Raw genomic sequence first — 15,917 nt, 5'->3', positions numbered from 1 at the left:
TTAGATATGAATGGAAAAAATTGATGGAATGAGATTTCATACAAATAAACAATACTTACATCAATTAAAGTTACACACACCCTTACAGAAGTTACAATGGTGAGTGCTAAAAGTCCTACCTTTATCAGTGAGTGCCTGTTGGGGAAGGGATGGAACTGGGGTTTGGCATGAAAAAAGAATGGGTCCACACAGATACCAACACTGATAATATATGTTTTGAGCTGAGTAGTACAGTTAACATTGTGCCCAGGACTCCTCCAGAAATACTGAAGACATACACACAGGAAAATTAAAGACCCACACTTAAAATCCTCAATGTTTTATTCTGTTCAGTTTTAACCAGAATTTTATGGCTCAGTTGCCTAAATGATACCTGTGCCTTTTCTGGCAGAGCTGCCCAGGCAACATCCCCCCACACCTCAGGTCAGCAGCCAGTGGGTGACAACTGGTGCTCCAGGTACAGGCTGCTGAGGCAGGCAAGATTCAGGCTTCATTCCCATGGAACTGAGCTGTATATCTCACCTGTTGGCCACTGTCTGTAAGAAGGGAGCAGGGCTTCCCTTTGTTGTCTCCTGGGCTCAGAGCAGTCTTCCCAGATGGCTGGTGCCAAAGGCATTTAAAGGCACAAGTACTGGGGGCAGCAACCTGGGCAGGATAACAGTCAAGGTGAGCAGCAGACATACTGAGAAGCCATGGAAGGAAGAGGTTGGAAAACTGATGTGTGTGGGGATAAGAGCTTTTAAAAGCTTCCATGTGCACATTGTATCTGTGCAGGGTGGGACATGACTCAGAAAAGATGTGGAAAGTCCCTGTGCACTCACCTAGCAACTCTGTAAGCTGGAAGTGAAGACTAAGGCAGAGTGGAACCAGCCTGGTCAAGCACTAAAGGCGTACCCAACACAGAGCGAGCCTGCAAAACTAGGGGAGTGCCTTCACATTGCCTCATGTTTGACTCACATTTGACCTCTGACACATTCCCATTGATTAGTGCTTTCTTCGTTTTTGACCAGGGAGGCCCAGGCTCACCTTGCACACCCTGGGCGTGACCTAGACTGAGCTCTTTCTCCAAGGAGTTCCTTGCAGGGGCCAATGTTGGGAACTGACTTTGCTCACCACTCTGGGGGGTATTACTCAGTGGACAGAGCTATGAAATATGTAATTTTAAAAATGAATAATATTTTTTGATTCATATTTATCATCATAGGCAGGTCACATGAATTCTTTGATTTCTATGGTTGTCTTATCTCTTAAACTGGAAGTTTTGATTCCTAGTAACTTTTACAATTTCTTTTAGCTTTCTCCTACAATGTACACAAAACAGATTCAAATAAACAGCAATATTATCAGGAAGAAAACTGATAAGTGATTTTATAATTTTTGGCTGGCATTTTTGTCCTTAAACACTTTCATTTAAGGATGTATAATCATAACATAGAGTGCAATATTTCTTCAAAGAATTACTTCTTTTGTGTGGTCAAGTTGCTAATTTGGTATTAAGTTGATTTCAATTTCAGAATCTTTTTACTTTTGAATATGTAAATCACTCATTTGTTCAAAGTTTAAAAATTCATAAAAAGGTAAAATTAAAGAAACCTTGCTTCCACCCCCTCTCTACAAATAACATTCTCAGAGACCCTCTCTCCTAATGAGCTCTCTGATGTACATGAGCTCAAGTTTCCTCCCATGAATTCTCAAAGGTATGACACAGAAGACTCTACACAGGAATTACTTTCACATCTGTTGTCATTCAGGATATCTCTCGTGTGTGAATCACTTCATATTTAGAGTTGACTTGTAGAAGGATTTCCCATATTTGTTATATTCATAAGGCTTCTCCCCTGTGGTGTTTGCTGGTATACTGTGAGGGTTGACTTCATACAGAAGGACTTCCCGCATCTCTTACATTCATAGGGCTTCTCCCCTGTGTGGATTCTCTGATGATTAATGAGGTTTGACTTCACATAAAACCTTTTTCCACATTCATTACATTTGAAGGGGTTCTTCCCTGTGTGAGTTCTCTGATGCACAGTGAGGTGTGATTTCAGAAAGGTTTCTCACATTCACTACATTTATAAGCCTTCTTTTCTGTGTGAGTCCTTTGATGCATGGTTAGGGCTGACTTAAAACAGAAACATTTAACACATTTACTACACCCATGGGGTTTCTTTCCAGTGTGTGTGCTCTGATGTTCAATGAGATGTGATTTCTGGAGGAAATTTTTCCCACATTCTTCACATTGATAACGTTTCTCCCTGTGTGTGTTCACTGATGTTAAGTGTGGTGTGACTTCTGAAAGAAAGTTTTACTACATTCTTTACATTTTTAAGGTTTCTCCCATGTGTATTCTCTGGTGCTGAGGGTTGACTTCTCACATTTATTACAAAGTATTTCTCTTCTGAGTGTGTCATCTGATAAACCAGTTAGGCTTGACTTCAGAGAAGGCTTTCCCACATACTTTATACACATGGGATTTCTTTCCTGTGTGATTTCTCTGATGACTATTAAGAAGCAACTTCACATAGAATGACTTCTCGCATTCACTGCATTTAAAGGATTTCGCCCCAGTGTGAGTCCTCTGGTGTATGAGGGTTGATTTCATACAGAAGGCTTTCCCACATTCATTATATTTGTGTGATTTCTCCCCTGTGTGTTTTCTGATGTTTTGTGAGGTCTGACTTTTTGTAGGAGTTCTCACATTCACTGCACCCATGGGGTCTCTCCCCAGTATGAGTTCTTTGATGGACAGTGAGGGTCAAATTCATCAAGAAGGATTTGCCACACTCACTACATTCATATGGTTTCAACCCTGAGTGAATTTTTTGATGTTTAGTGAGATTAGACTGCACACAGAAGGTTTTTCCCCATTCATTAGTCATAAGGTTACTTTGCTGTATGAGAGACTTGATGAATAATTAGGCCTGACTTAGAGTAGAAGGATGTCCCACATTCCGTACTTTTATAGGGTTTCTTTGTATGTTTCCCCTGGTGGAGGTGCAATGCTGATGTACACAGAATAGAAGGATTTTCCACATTCATCAGATTTGCAGGGCTTCTCCCCTGTGTGTGCACTCTGGTGATCAGCAAATTGTGACCTCTGTGAGTAAGTTTTCCCATGTCATTGCATTTGAAAGGTTTCGCCCCTGTATGCATCTTCTGATGTTTAATTAGATTTGATTTCACACAGAAAAATTTCCCACAATCCTTACACTCCTGTTTTTTCCCCTGTGGGAGTTTTCTGGTGATGGTTGAATTTTGATTTTGTGTAGGATTTCCCACAATCTTTACACTGGTAGGGCTTCTCTCATGTGTGACTACTCTGGCTCAGCTTTAGGGCTGAGATCTCATGGAAAGATTTCTTGCACTCATCACACACATGAAGCTTCTTTTGCTGGTTGGTAATGGCTGACTTCCCAGGGGCTTTGTCACATTCACAGGTTTTCTTTCCTGCATCAGTTCTTTGCTGAATGGTGTCTTGTGCTGTTTGGAAGGTTTTCCCACATTTATTATTGTCACATGGCTCCTCCTCTTGTGTATTTTCTGATGTTCAGTGAGGTGGGACTCCTGGTAAAAAGATTTCTTGCAGTGACTACATTCAAATATTTTCTCTCTCGTGAGTTTTATGAGGTTAAAGTAAGATGAGATTTCTTGCTGAAATTCTCATTTCCATGAGATTTGTGGGTTTTCTCTACATTAGTTTCCTGATGTTGAAAGAGGGTTGATGTCTCATGCTCATTAACTTCAGAGTGATTCTCCCTTGTGCATTTCCTGCTGGATTTGGAGAGCTGACTTGTCACTGGTATCTTGCCCCTCCCTGTTCCTCATAATCCTGGGTACTCTATTCTGTTTGAGTCTTCTGTGGTGGGATGGTGGCTGCCTCACTGGAGGTGGCTGCTCTGCACTCATGACCTTCAACAGGTGGTCCCAAAGGCCAAATCTTCTGTTGCCCACAAGGGTCCTCATTATGACTCAGGGGTCTCCCATCTTGGTTATGGTTGTTGGATGCTTCCCAGGATGAGTATCCTCTTGATTATTACCAAGAAGCAACTTCCCACATGTATTAATTTAATCAGAGTTCTTATCTGAAACATTATCATGCCAGGCTTCCCTGTCATTCACCAACTCCCGGAGCTTACTCAAACTCATGTCCATAGAGTCAGTGATGCCATCCAACCATCTCATGCTCTTCGTTCCCTTGTCCTCCTGGCCTCAGTCTTTCCCAGCATCAGGCTCTTTTCCAATGAGTCAGCTCTTCACATCAGGTGGCCAAAGTATTGGAGCTTCAGTCTCCACATCAGTCCTTCCAAAGAATATTCAGGACTGATCTTTAGGAGTGACTGGTTGGATCCCCTTGCAGTCCAAGGGGCTCTGAAGAGTCTTCTCCAACACCACAGTTGAAAAGCATCAACTCTTTGGCATTCAGCTTTTTTTATAATTCAACTCTCCTATCCATACATGACTACTGAAAAAACCATAGCTTTGAGTAGATGGACCTTTGTCAGCAAAGAAATGTCTCTGCTTTAATTTAATATGCTCTCTAGGTTGGTCATAGCTTTTCTTCCAAGGAGCAAGTGTCTTTTAATTTCATGGCTGCAGTCACCATCTGCAGTGATTATTGAGCCCCCAAAATTAAAGTCTCACACTGTTTCCATTGTTTCCCCATCTATTTGCCATGAAGTGATGGGACTGGATGCCATGATCCTAGTTTTCTGAATGTTGAGTTTTAAGCCAACTTTTTCACTCTCCTCTTTCATTTTCATCAAGAGGCTCTTTAGTTCTTCTTCACTTTCTGCCATAAGGGTGGTGTCATCTACATATTTGAGGTTATTGATATTTCTCCCAGCAATCTTGATTCTAGCTTGTGCTTCATCCAGCCCAGCATTTTGTACGATGTACTCCGCATATAAGTTAAATAAGCAGGGTGACAATATACAGCCTTGATGTACTCCTTTCCCGATTTCGAAATCAGTCTGTTGTTCCATGTCCAATTCTAACTGTTGCTTCTTGACCTGCACACAGATTTCTCAGGAGGCAGTTTAGGAGCTCTAATATTCCCATCTCTTTAAGAATTTTCCACAGTTTGTTGTGATCCACACAGTCAAAGGCTTTGGTGTAGTCAATAAAGCAGATGTTTTTCTGGAACTCTCTTGCTTTTTCGATAATCCAACAGATGCTGGCAATTTGATCTCTGGTTCCTCTGCCTTTTCTAAATCCAGCTTGAACATCTGGAAGTTCACAGTTCACATATTGTTGACGCCTGGCTTGGAGCATTTTGAGCATTACCTTGCTAGTGTGTGAGATGAGTGCAGTTGTGCGATCATTTGAACATTCTTTGGCACTGCCTTTCTTTGGGATTGGAATGAAAACTGACCTTTTCCAGTCCTGTGACCACTGCTGAGTTTTCCAAATTTGCTGGCATATTGAGTGCAGCACTTTCGCAGCATCATCTTTTAGGATTTGAAATAGCCCAACTGGAATTCCATCCCCTCCACTAGCTTTTTCGTAGTGATGCTTCCTAAGGCCCATTGTGCATTCCAGGATGTCTGACTCTAGGTGAATGATCACACCACTGTGGTTATCTGGGTCATGAAGATCTTTTTTGTATAGTTCTTATGTGTTCTTGCCACCTCTTAACATCTTCTGTTTCTTTTAGGTCCATACCATTTCTGTCTTTTATTTTGCCCATCTTTGCATGAAATGTTCCTTTGATATCTCTAATTTTCTTGAAGAGACCTCTAGCCTTTTCTGTTCTATTTTTTCCTCTTATTTCTTTGCATTGATCACTGAGGAAGGCTTTCTTATCTCTCCTTGCTATTCTTTGGAGCTCTGCATTCAAACAGGTATATCTTTCCTTTTCTCCTTTGCCTTTTGCTTCTCTTCTTTTCTCAGCTATTTGTAAGGCCTCCTCAGACAGCCATTTTGCCTTTTTGCATTTCTTTTTCTTGGGGATGGTCTTGATCCCTACCTCCTGTACAATGTCACGAACCTCTGTCCATAGTTCATCAGGCACTCTGTTTATCAGATCTAATCCCTTGAATCTATTTCTCACTTCCACTGTATAATCATAAGGGATTTGATTTAGGTCATACCTGAATGGTCTAGTGATTTTCCCTACTTTCTTCAATTTAAGTCTGAATTTGGCAATAAGGAGTTCATGATCTGAGCCACAGTCAGCTCCCAGTCTTGTTTTTGCTGACTGTATAGATCTTCATCTTTGGCTGCCAAGAATATAATCAGTCTGATTTTGGTATTCACCATCTGGTGATGTGGAGTCTTCTCTTGTGTTTTTGGAAGAGGGTGTTTGCTATGACTAGTGAGTTCTCTTCACAAAACTCAGTTAGCCTTTGCCCTGCTTCATTCTGTATTCCAAAGCCAAATTTGACTGTTATTCCAGGTATCTCTTGATTTCCTACTTTTGCATTCCAGTCCCCTATAATGAAAAGGACATCTTTTTTGGGTGTTAGTTCTAAAAGGTCTTGTAGGTCTTCATAGACCTGTTCAGATTCAGCTTCTTCAGCATTATTGGTTGGGGCATAGACTTGGATTCATGTGATATTGAATGGTTTGCCTTGGAAGCAAACAGAGATCATTCTGTCCACCCAGGGATGGTGGGATGAGATTTAGCACTTTCCTGTAGCTCAAATGGTAAAGAAACTGTCTGCAGTGCAGGATATCAGGGTTCAATCCCTTGGTTGGGAAGATCCTCTGGAGAATGTTATAGCTATCCACTCCAGAATTCTTGCCTGGAGAATCTCATGGATAGAGGAGTCTGGCAGGCTATCTCAGCGGGGTTGCAAACAGCTGGTCACGACTGAGCGGCCTTTGTCTATAAGGTCATAAATAAGAAAGTTAGGTGTACTTGAAAAAAGCTAACACATTTCTTATGTAAATATAATTTATTACATCAGTGTTTCTCACTTTTTAGTCCCAAGCTGCTATGATGAAATCCTGAGCATATATTTTCTCTTTTGATCAGAAAAAGGAAAAAAAGAAAACATTTGCTATATTGGAAAAGGGAGCATAAAACTATAATGAACACACATAGATTTGCTGTTTTGCAAAGAAGACCATCAGAACTTAAAAGAAGAAACTAAAGCTGAGGGAAACACACAGATAACTGGGTGATTACCCCAACAAAAAACATGAATAGGAAGTAGAACAAGGAATATGAGTGTACATGGATGTCAGAAGACATAGCAGAGGAAATCTCAGGTATGGGATAAAACATTATATGTATTCAGATACAGCCCACTACCTATAAGCCAATGGGAAAATAAGACATAGTACTTGTTCAAGATATCCTTACAAAAATACATGATAAAATATTTTTTTAAATATTCACCCCACTCACAAGTCACAGTCTGACAGGTTTTTACACTCAGTAGTCTGCTTTTCAGCTTTGCTTCCACAAAAATTTAGAAGTCCTTCAGGAAATGTATCTCCCTTTCCCTCCCCCTCTGCTTCTCTCTCTCCCAACTCCTTTCCTCACATACTTTGAAAAAATGATGCCTCTTAAACTCCATTTTCTCCAACACTGAAGTAGTTACTGCCTATTTTTTTTTATTAACACACTATGGAAAGGACTAACTTTATCCAATAGTACTTGATAACACTGAATTTCAATATATATCACATGATTTTGTTCTTCTCTCCCAATTACATCGTATGCTCCTAGCAGGTTTTATTCTATCTATACTTGCCTTTGAGTCCCTCTGAGTAGATGTATAGTTGGCAGCTCTCAAATAGTATCAGAATTACCTATTTCATACTGCAGTATAGTTGACTTACAATGTGGCATCAGTTTCAGGCAGATAACAAAGTGATTCAGCTATACATAAACAAATATCTGTTCTTTTTCAAAGTCTTTCTCCATATAGGCTGTTACAGAGTATTGAGCAGAATTCCCTGTACTATATAGTAGGTCCTTGTTGGTTATCTAATTTACATACAGTACTGTGTGTATATTAATCCCAACCTCCTAAATTATCCCTTCCCCACCCCAGATTTACCTGGAAATTTTTATTCAAAACATGGAAGGTAAACTGTCATAGCCTGGTGTCAATCTATATGCCTTATGAATCAGAGTCTGCAAGTAAGTGATGTAGGCCTGTATACTTAGGAAATGCTTTCTGAATAGATAGTCAAACCTATGAATATTAATAGGTGAGCATATCTCATATATTACCCATCAAATGAAGGAAAAGTTTAAAAAAAAAAAAAGGCCCCACATGCTCTCTGGTGTCACAGTGCATGTGAGGTCTGAGTCCTTGTGGCTCAGCCACTAACTGAAATGTGAATTCTAAGAGGGGAGAGAGTACAGAGCACTTCAAAACAGGTGTGAACTTGAGCTCAAACATCAAATAGTATAAAACACACAAGCGTTAACTACACAGCACGCACTGTCTTAAATCCTTTCTTCAGGGTCTGGAAAGGCAAACCTCAAAAACAGGTGCAGGTGTGGGTAAGACATATGTATGAGCAGTTTGGAACTTAACCGTAAGTGTTTGGGCAACATCAACAAAAAAGGATGAATATGCCTTGATGTGTTTAAGAAGAGGAGTTTATAGAGGGCAGCCCTAGGTTTATATAAGGCCACCAATAAGACAAAACAGATGCTTTAGATTTTAAAATATATACTTAGAATTAGGAATGAAATAAGGCCTCAGAGAATAAGGTTCTGGTTTTGAGTGAGGTCACTGGAAGGTAAGAATAAAAGGTATAGGAGACAGTTTTCAAAAGAAAATTTTAAAGTAAGAGAAACTAGGGAGAGATCAGTGTTACATGTGCTTTTTGTGGTTGTCAGATACAGGAGCAGAAAAAGAGCCTAAGTAAGTGGAAACAAGAAATGTGAGATTTACATTTTGGAAGAAAAGATTTCAAGGTTAGTCTCTGCCATACTGACAATGAAAGAACTGTAACACCTCAAGTAAAATGCAGCATAGAGGGCAGATAAGGCTGAGATGGAGGAGGTGGAATTTTTCAGTCACTGGGCAAAGCAAAAATCTTAACTCTTGAGTAACAGATGAGCACTGAAGAAGCGTTAAAGGGAAGGGACATTGGAAGCCTAGTTCTTAACAAACTTCCCAGGAGACAGAGTGATCAAATGATCAGAACTGTTGGCTAAAACATCTTAATTACGACATCATAATTTTCGGCAAATTTGAGGATAGAAAATGCTATTTCACTGTGATACTTTTTCTCTCTCTGATTACCAAAGAAGTTGTAGATATTCTTATCTATCATTTGTGTTTTTGTTTCCCATTTGTGTCTCCTTTTCACGTATCTTATTCACTTCTCTCTTGGGCTGTTGGACTTTTTCTTATGAATGGTAGGAATTTATTATTTGAAAAACTTTTATTAAATGCTAAACGCACTATATGAGACAGTGGAAACAGACATGAAAGAAAAAAGACCCTGTTCCCATGAAGTTTCTATTTACATTTCTAAATTCCCATGTAATTTATATTTATATCCTAGTGGAAGTAAATAGAAATTAAGTAGAGTAAGGTAAAATGCCTTGTTTAAATTTCTATTTGAGAAAAGTGTGTAAGCTCCAGGAGCTCAGGGAAAGTGTTGGTTTATCAGTGTATCTCCAACTCCAAGAGCACGGGTGGCATGGGATAGGAATATTTGCAGAATGAATAAACAAATGCCTGGGCAGGGGCAGGAACTGAAAAGAAAATAGTCCATGAAATTGGAGGGAAATGAATACTAGAGAAGGAGAAACCAAGAACAAAGGTCTAAGAAGAGGCAGGCAGCCAATCAATGCTGGGAACAAGAATGGTCATCTTCCTTAAAAGTCAGGCAGGAAAGGAAAGCACTGGTGTTTTAAAAGAGTGGTGGACAGAAGTACAGTTTGGGTTATCTGAGGCAGGCTGGCTTGCCATTCAGTTACTTTCAAAGGTCTGAGGCCCCTGAAGAGTATTACTGACACAGAGACCAAAGGTCCCAGTTTCTGAACCAAGCTACCTGGTCCACATTTCCACTGGCTTCTTTTTTTCCACCTGATAATGGTTAACTCACCAGGACCACTCCAGCCTGGAAATTTTAATGGCCACAGCTCTTCTTGCTCCAGCTTGATGATCACCTCTGGTTTGGCAATGCAGTACCCTGCGAGTAAGACATGGGGTAAGACTTCTGACAAGCCTCTTGGACATCAGAGCCCCTGAAGGATGAGGAAGGTGCAGGTTCAGGAGTCACGTGATAAAGGTGCCCATTTGAACCTTTCTTTTGGAAGGTGAGAACAGCAAGCTTTCTGTGCCCAAGCAAACACGTCTGACCCATAAGATGAATGCACTAACATCATAAGGCTTCACCAAGGGCTCATAAGTTTGGCAGCTAATGAAAGAAAAATAGTGAGGCATTACACAGAGAAGACATCTCACCCACAGAGACCAGGTGGCTATAGCTCTCCAGCATCACATCCCAGTATAGGGTCCTCTGATACCTCAGTTGTCACCACTCATTCCAGTGAATTCCACAGTCATGTCCTTGAATGACATGGGTCCTTGGCCAGCACACTTCTATTCAAACCAAAGAGATCAGTACTGAGTGACATGAAAGATATGCAAAATAATTCTTAATATGTTTAAGTTTACCATAAATATTATACAGGCTGCCAATCTACACATTGTTTTGTGGTTTACTTTATAGATAGAAGTGGTATTGTGATAGGAAAATCCACATGGTGTATTAACTTAATTCCAACAAAAACTGTGAAGTTCGTACCATGCATCTGAAATTGTCCCAGCTTGCCAAGACTGTTGAGTTAAATCAGTCCTTTTTGTTTGGCCTTCAAGGAGCTTAAAGGAGACAAATTATATCTATGAATACTCTTCCTGTAGTAAGGTATTATTCAGTTCAGTTCAGTCACTCAGTCGTGTCTGACTCTTTGCGACCCCATGAACTGCAGCACGCCAGGCCTCCCTGCCCATCACCAACTCCCGGAGTTCACTCAGACTCACGTCCATCGAGTCAGTGATGCCATCCAGCCATCTCATCCTCTGTTGTCCCCTTCTCCTCCTGCCCCCAATCCCTCCCAGCATCAGAGTCTTTTCCAATGAGTCAACTCTTCGCATCAGGTGGCCAAAATACTGGAGTTTCAGCTTCAGCATCATTCCTTCCAAAGAAATCCCAGGGTTGATCTCCTTCAGAATGGACTGGTTGGATCTCCTTGCAGTCCAAGGGACTCTCAAGAGTCTTCTCCAGCACCACAGTTCAAAAGCGTCAGTTCTTCGGCGCTCAGCCTTCTTCACAGTCCAACTCTCACATCCATACATGACCACTTGAAAAACCATAGCCTTGACTAGACAGACCTTTGTTGGCAAACTAATGTCTCTGCTTTTCAATATGCTATCCAGGTTGGTGGTAACTTTCCTCCCAAGGAGTAAGCATCTTTTAATTTCATGGCTGCAGTCACCATCTGCAGTGATTTTGGAGCCCAAAAAAATAAAGTCTGACACTGTGTCCACTGTTTCCCCATCTATTTCCCATGAAGTGATGGGACCAGATGCCATGATCTTTGTTTTCTGAATGTTGAGCTTTAAGCCAACTTTTTCACTCTTCTCTTTCATTTTGATCAAGAGGCTTTTGAGTTCCTCTTCACTTTCTGCCATAAGGGTGGTGTCATCTGGTACAAGTCGGACACGACTCAGCGACTTCACTTTAAAGTTTCACTTTCATGCACTGGAGAAGGAAATGGCAACCCACTCCAGTGTTCTTGCCTGGAGAATCCCAGGGAAGGCGGAGCCTGGTGGGCTGCTGTCTATGGGGTCACACAGAGTCAGACACGACTGAAGCGACTCGGCAGCAGCAGCATCTGCATATCAGAGGTTATTGATATTTCTCCCGGCAATCTTGATTCCAGCTTGTGTTTCTTCCAGCCCAGCATTTCTCATGATGTACTCTGCATATAAGTGAAATAAGCAGGGTGACAATATACAGCATTGACGTACTCCTTTTCCTATTTGGAACCAGTCTGTTGTTCCATGTTCAGTTCTGTTGCTTCCTGACCTGCCTATAGGTTTCTCAAGAGGTAGATCAGGTGGTCTGGTATTCCCGTCTCTTTCAGAATTTTCCACAGTTTATTGTGAGCCACATAGTCAAAAGCTTTGGCATAGTCAATAAAGCAGAAATAGATATTTTTCTGGAACTCTCTTGCTTCTTCCATGATCCAGCGGATGTTGGCAATTTGATCTCTGGTTCCTCTGCCTTTTCTAAAACCAGCTTGAACATCTGGAAGTTCACGGTTCACATATTGCTGAAGCCTGGCTTAGAGAATTTTGAGCATTACTTTACTAGCATGTGAGATGAGTGCAATTGTGTGGTAGTTTGAGCATTCTTTGGCATTGCCTTTCTTTGGAATTGGAATGAAAACTGACCTTTTCCAGTCCTGTGGCCACTGGTGAGTTTTCCAAATTTGCTGGCATATTGAGTGCAGCACTTTCACAGCATCATCTTCCAGAATTTGAAATAGCTCCACTTGAATTCCATCACCTCCACTAGCTTTGTTTGTAGTGATGCTTTCTAAGGCCCACTTGACTTCACATTCCAGGATGTCTGGCTCTAGGTGAGTGATAATACCATCGTGATTATCTTGGTCGTGAAGATCTTTTTTGTACAGTTCTTCTGTGTATTCTTGCCACCTCTTCTTAATATCTTCTGCTTCTGTTAGGTCCAGACCATTTCTGTCCTTTATCGAGCCCATCTTTGCATGAAATGCTCCTTTGGTATCTCTAATTTTCTTGAAGAGATCTCTAGTCTTTCCCATTCTGTTGTTTGCCTCTATTTCTTTGCATTGATCACTGAGGAAGGCTTTCTTATCTCTCCTTGCTTTTCTTTGGAACTCTGCATTCAGATGCTTATATCTTTCCTTTTCTCTTTTGCTTTTCACTTCTCTTCTTTTGACAGCTATTTGTGTGGCCTCCCCAGACAGCCATTTTGCTTTTTTTGCATTTCTTTTCTATGGGGATGGTCTTGATCCCTGACTCCTGTACAATGTCACAAACCTCCGTCTATAGTTCTTCAGGCACTAGAGATCTAGTCCCTTAAATCTATTTCTCACTTCCACTGTATCAGATCAGTTCAGTTCAGTTCACTCAGTCGTGTCCAACTCTTTACGATCCCATGAAATGCAGCACGCCAGGCCTCCCTGTTCATCACCATCTCCCGGAGTTCACTCAGACTCATGTCCATCAAGTCCGTCATGCCATCCAGCCATCTCATCCTCTGTCGTCCCCTTCTCCTCCTGACCCCAATCCCTCCCAGCATCAGAGTCTTTTCCATTGAGTCAACTCTTCACATGAGGTGGCCAAAGTACTGGAGTTTCAGCTTCAGCATCATTCCTTCCAAAGAAATCCCAGGGCTGATCTCCTTCAGAATGGACCGGTTAGATCTCCTTGCAGTCCAAGGGACTCTCAAGAGTCTTCTCCAACACCACAGTTCAAAAGCATCAATTCTTTGGCGCTCAGCCTTCTTCACAGTCCAACTCTCACATCCATACATGACCACAGGAAAATCCACAGCCTTGACTAGATGAACCTTAGTCGGCAAAGTAATGTCTCTGCTTTTGAATATGCTATCTAGGTTGGTCATAACTTTTCTTCCAAGGAGTAAGCGTCTTTTAATTTCATGGCTGCAGTCACCATCTGCAGTGATTTTGGAGCCCCCAAAAATAAAGTCTGACACTGTTTCCCCGTCCATTTCCCATGAAGCAATGGGACCGATGCCATGATCTTTGTTTTCTGAATGTTGAGCTTTAAGCCAACTTTTTCATAAGGAATTTGACTTAGGTCATACCTGAATGATCTGGTGGTTTTCCCTGCTTTCTTCAATTTCAGTCTGAATTTGGCCATAAGGAGTTCATGATCTGAGCCACATCAGCTCCCAGAGTTGTTTTTGCTGAATGTATAGAGCTTCTCCATCTTTGGCTGCATAGAATATAATCAATCTGATTTTGATGTTGACCATCTGGTGACGTCCATGTGTAGACTCTTCTCTTGTGTTGTTGGAAGAGGGTGTTTGCTATGACCAGTGGGTTCTCTTGGCAAAACTGTACTAGCCTTTGCTCTGCTTCATTCCATATTCCAAGGCCAAATTTGCCTGTTATCTGAGGTGTTTCTTGACTTCCTACTTTTGCATTCCAGTCAGAGCTATGCTAAAAATCAGTGTTTTGTGTTGTCTGGCCAGGCTTCACTGAATAGCAGACCTTTATTAATGTAGTACCACTGCATATGCAGAGTCAGAGAGACATGAAAAACGCACAGCAGTATGACAGAAACGGGAGCAGGGCAGGGCCATGAGAAGATGAAAAGCTGCAAAGGTATTCGGGAACACACTGTGCAGTAATTCTGGACTCATCCCTGGAATTGAGAGTTCTCCAGAATGCTTCATCACCACCCTGAGTGTCAAGTTTTGAGCACCCCCAATTTATTTTTAATAAGTATTTCTGTTGTTGTTGTTCAGTCACTAAGTCATGTCCGACTCTGTCACCCCATGGTCTGTAGCCCACCAGGCTCCTCCGTCCTCCACTATCTCCCAGAATTTGCTCAAATTCACGTCCACTGAATTGGTGATGCTATCTAACCATCTCATCCTCTGCCGCCCCCTTCTCCTTTTGCCTTCTCTTCTAGCATTGAAGTAATATATGCTGCTGCTGCTGCTAAGTCGCTTCAGTCGTGTCCGACTCTGCGACCCCAGAGACGGCAGCCCACCACGCTTCCCCATCCCTGGGATTCTCCAGGCAAGAACACTGGAGTGGGTTGATATTTCCTTCTCCAGTGCATGAAAGTGAAAAGTGAAAGTGAAGTCACTCAGTCGTGTCTGACCCTCAGCGACCCCATGGACTGCAGCCTTCCAGGCTCCTCCGTCCATGGGATTTTCCAGGCAAGAGTACTGGAGTGGGGTGCCATTGCCTCCTCTGGAAGTAATATATACATTCTCTTAATCCACACAATAATGATAAGCTTAACTTATCTTTCTTTCATTAAATGTTTAAATGTAACCAGTCTACTGTCTTCTTCCCAGCAGAGAAGAAAGCACTGGGGTATCTTGTGCCTCCACAGGTGGGAGGTGTGGCCACTGAAGACGAGGAGGAGCCAGTGAAGACACACATGCAATCTCTGTCACAGCCGTAACATTTACATTCAACAGCAACAAGGAGCTTCCTTGGTGCTCACAGGTGGAGAGTCCACCTGCCAATGCAGAGGATATGGGTTTGATCCCCAATCTGGGAGGACCCCACATACCATGAAGCAGCTGAGCCCATGCACCACAAGTATTGAGTCTATGCTCTAGAGCCCAGAAGCTGCAACTATTGAGCCCACGTGCCCTAGAGCCCATGCTCTGAAACAAGAGAAGCCACCGTAATGCACACCTCGGCTAGAGTAGCTCCCACTTGCCGCAGAAAAAGCCTGTGCAGCAACGAAGACCCAGCACAGCCAAAAATAAATGCATGAATAAAATATTTAAAAATAAAATTTTTAAAAAAGAAATGATGACATCTTAAAGGTAGTCGAGTCTAGATGCCACCCAGGATGAAGTTAGGGGCAGGAAGGACAGGATGAACCCCACTCTGGTAGCTTTTTATATGAACATACTAACAAAACGCCAGGAAATCCACTGGAAAACAAAATAGGGAACAGAGAAGAGAAACACTTCACTTGGCATTTGCTCATTTTCTGTTGTTCTTGGAAGACTGTCCGAACCTGGGAAGGCATTCCTGGAAGAGGAGGAAGAGGCAACAGGATGATGAGAGCTCCTCATTGCTCCACACACCAGCTGGGTAACTGTGATCCTGGAGGAGAGGAAGGCTAACAGCTGCCCCTTAGTGATTTCTTAAATCTGCAACGTTCCCTTACTGCTTTAACTGCTTGCAACCCTGCCCACTAACACAGAAACATCTAAAGCAGAATTATTGAGCA

General features: G+C 41.9%; 1 long non-coding RNA gene across 2 annotated transcripts; it reads right to left on the bottom strand.

Annotated features, from left to right (window-relative positions):
• Positions 1-6,728: 6,728 nt before the first annotated feature.
• On the bottom strand, positions 6,729-15,717 carry LOC120856231. 2 transcript variants are annotated; one of them, XR_005719407.1, is made up of 4 exons: positions 15,657-15,717; positions 10,383-10,520; positions 10,021-10,107; positions 6,729-6,823 (listed from the first exon to the last, which is right to left on the bottom strand). It is a non-coding gene; the product is annotated as an uncharacterized LOC120856231 (long non-coding RNA). The 2 variants fall into 2 exon arrangements; XR_005719406.1 differs by having other exon boundaries at positions 10,021-10,520.
• Positions 15,718-15,917: the final 200 nt, after the last annotated feature.

The sequence above is a fragment of the Oryx dammah genome, unplaced genomic scaffold (genome assembly GCF_014754425.2).
Source record: "Oryx dammah isolate SB20612 unplaced genomic scaffold, SCBI_Odam_1.1 HiC_scaffold_2, whole genome shotgun sequence".
NCBI classification, from domain to species: domain Eukaryota; kingdom Metazoa; phylum Chordata; class Mammalia; order Artiodactyla; family Bovidae; genus Oryx; species Oryx dammah.
This window is presented reverse-complemented; position numbering and strand designations above follow the sequence as displayed.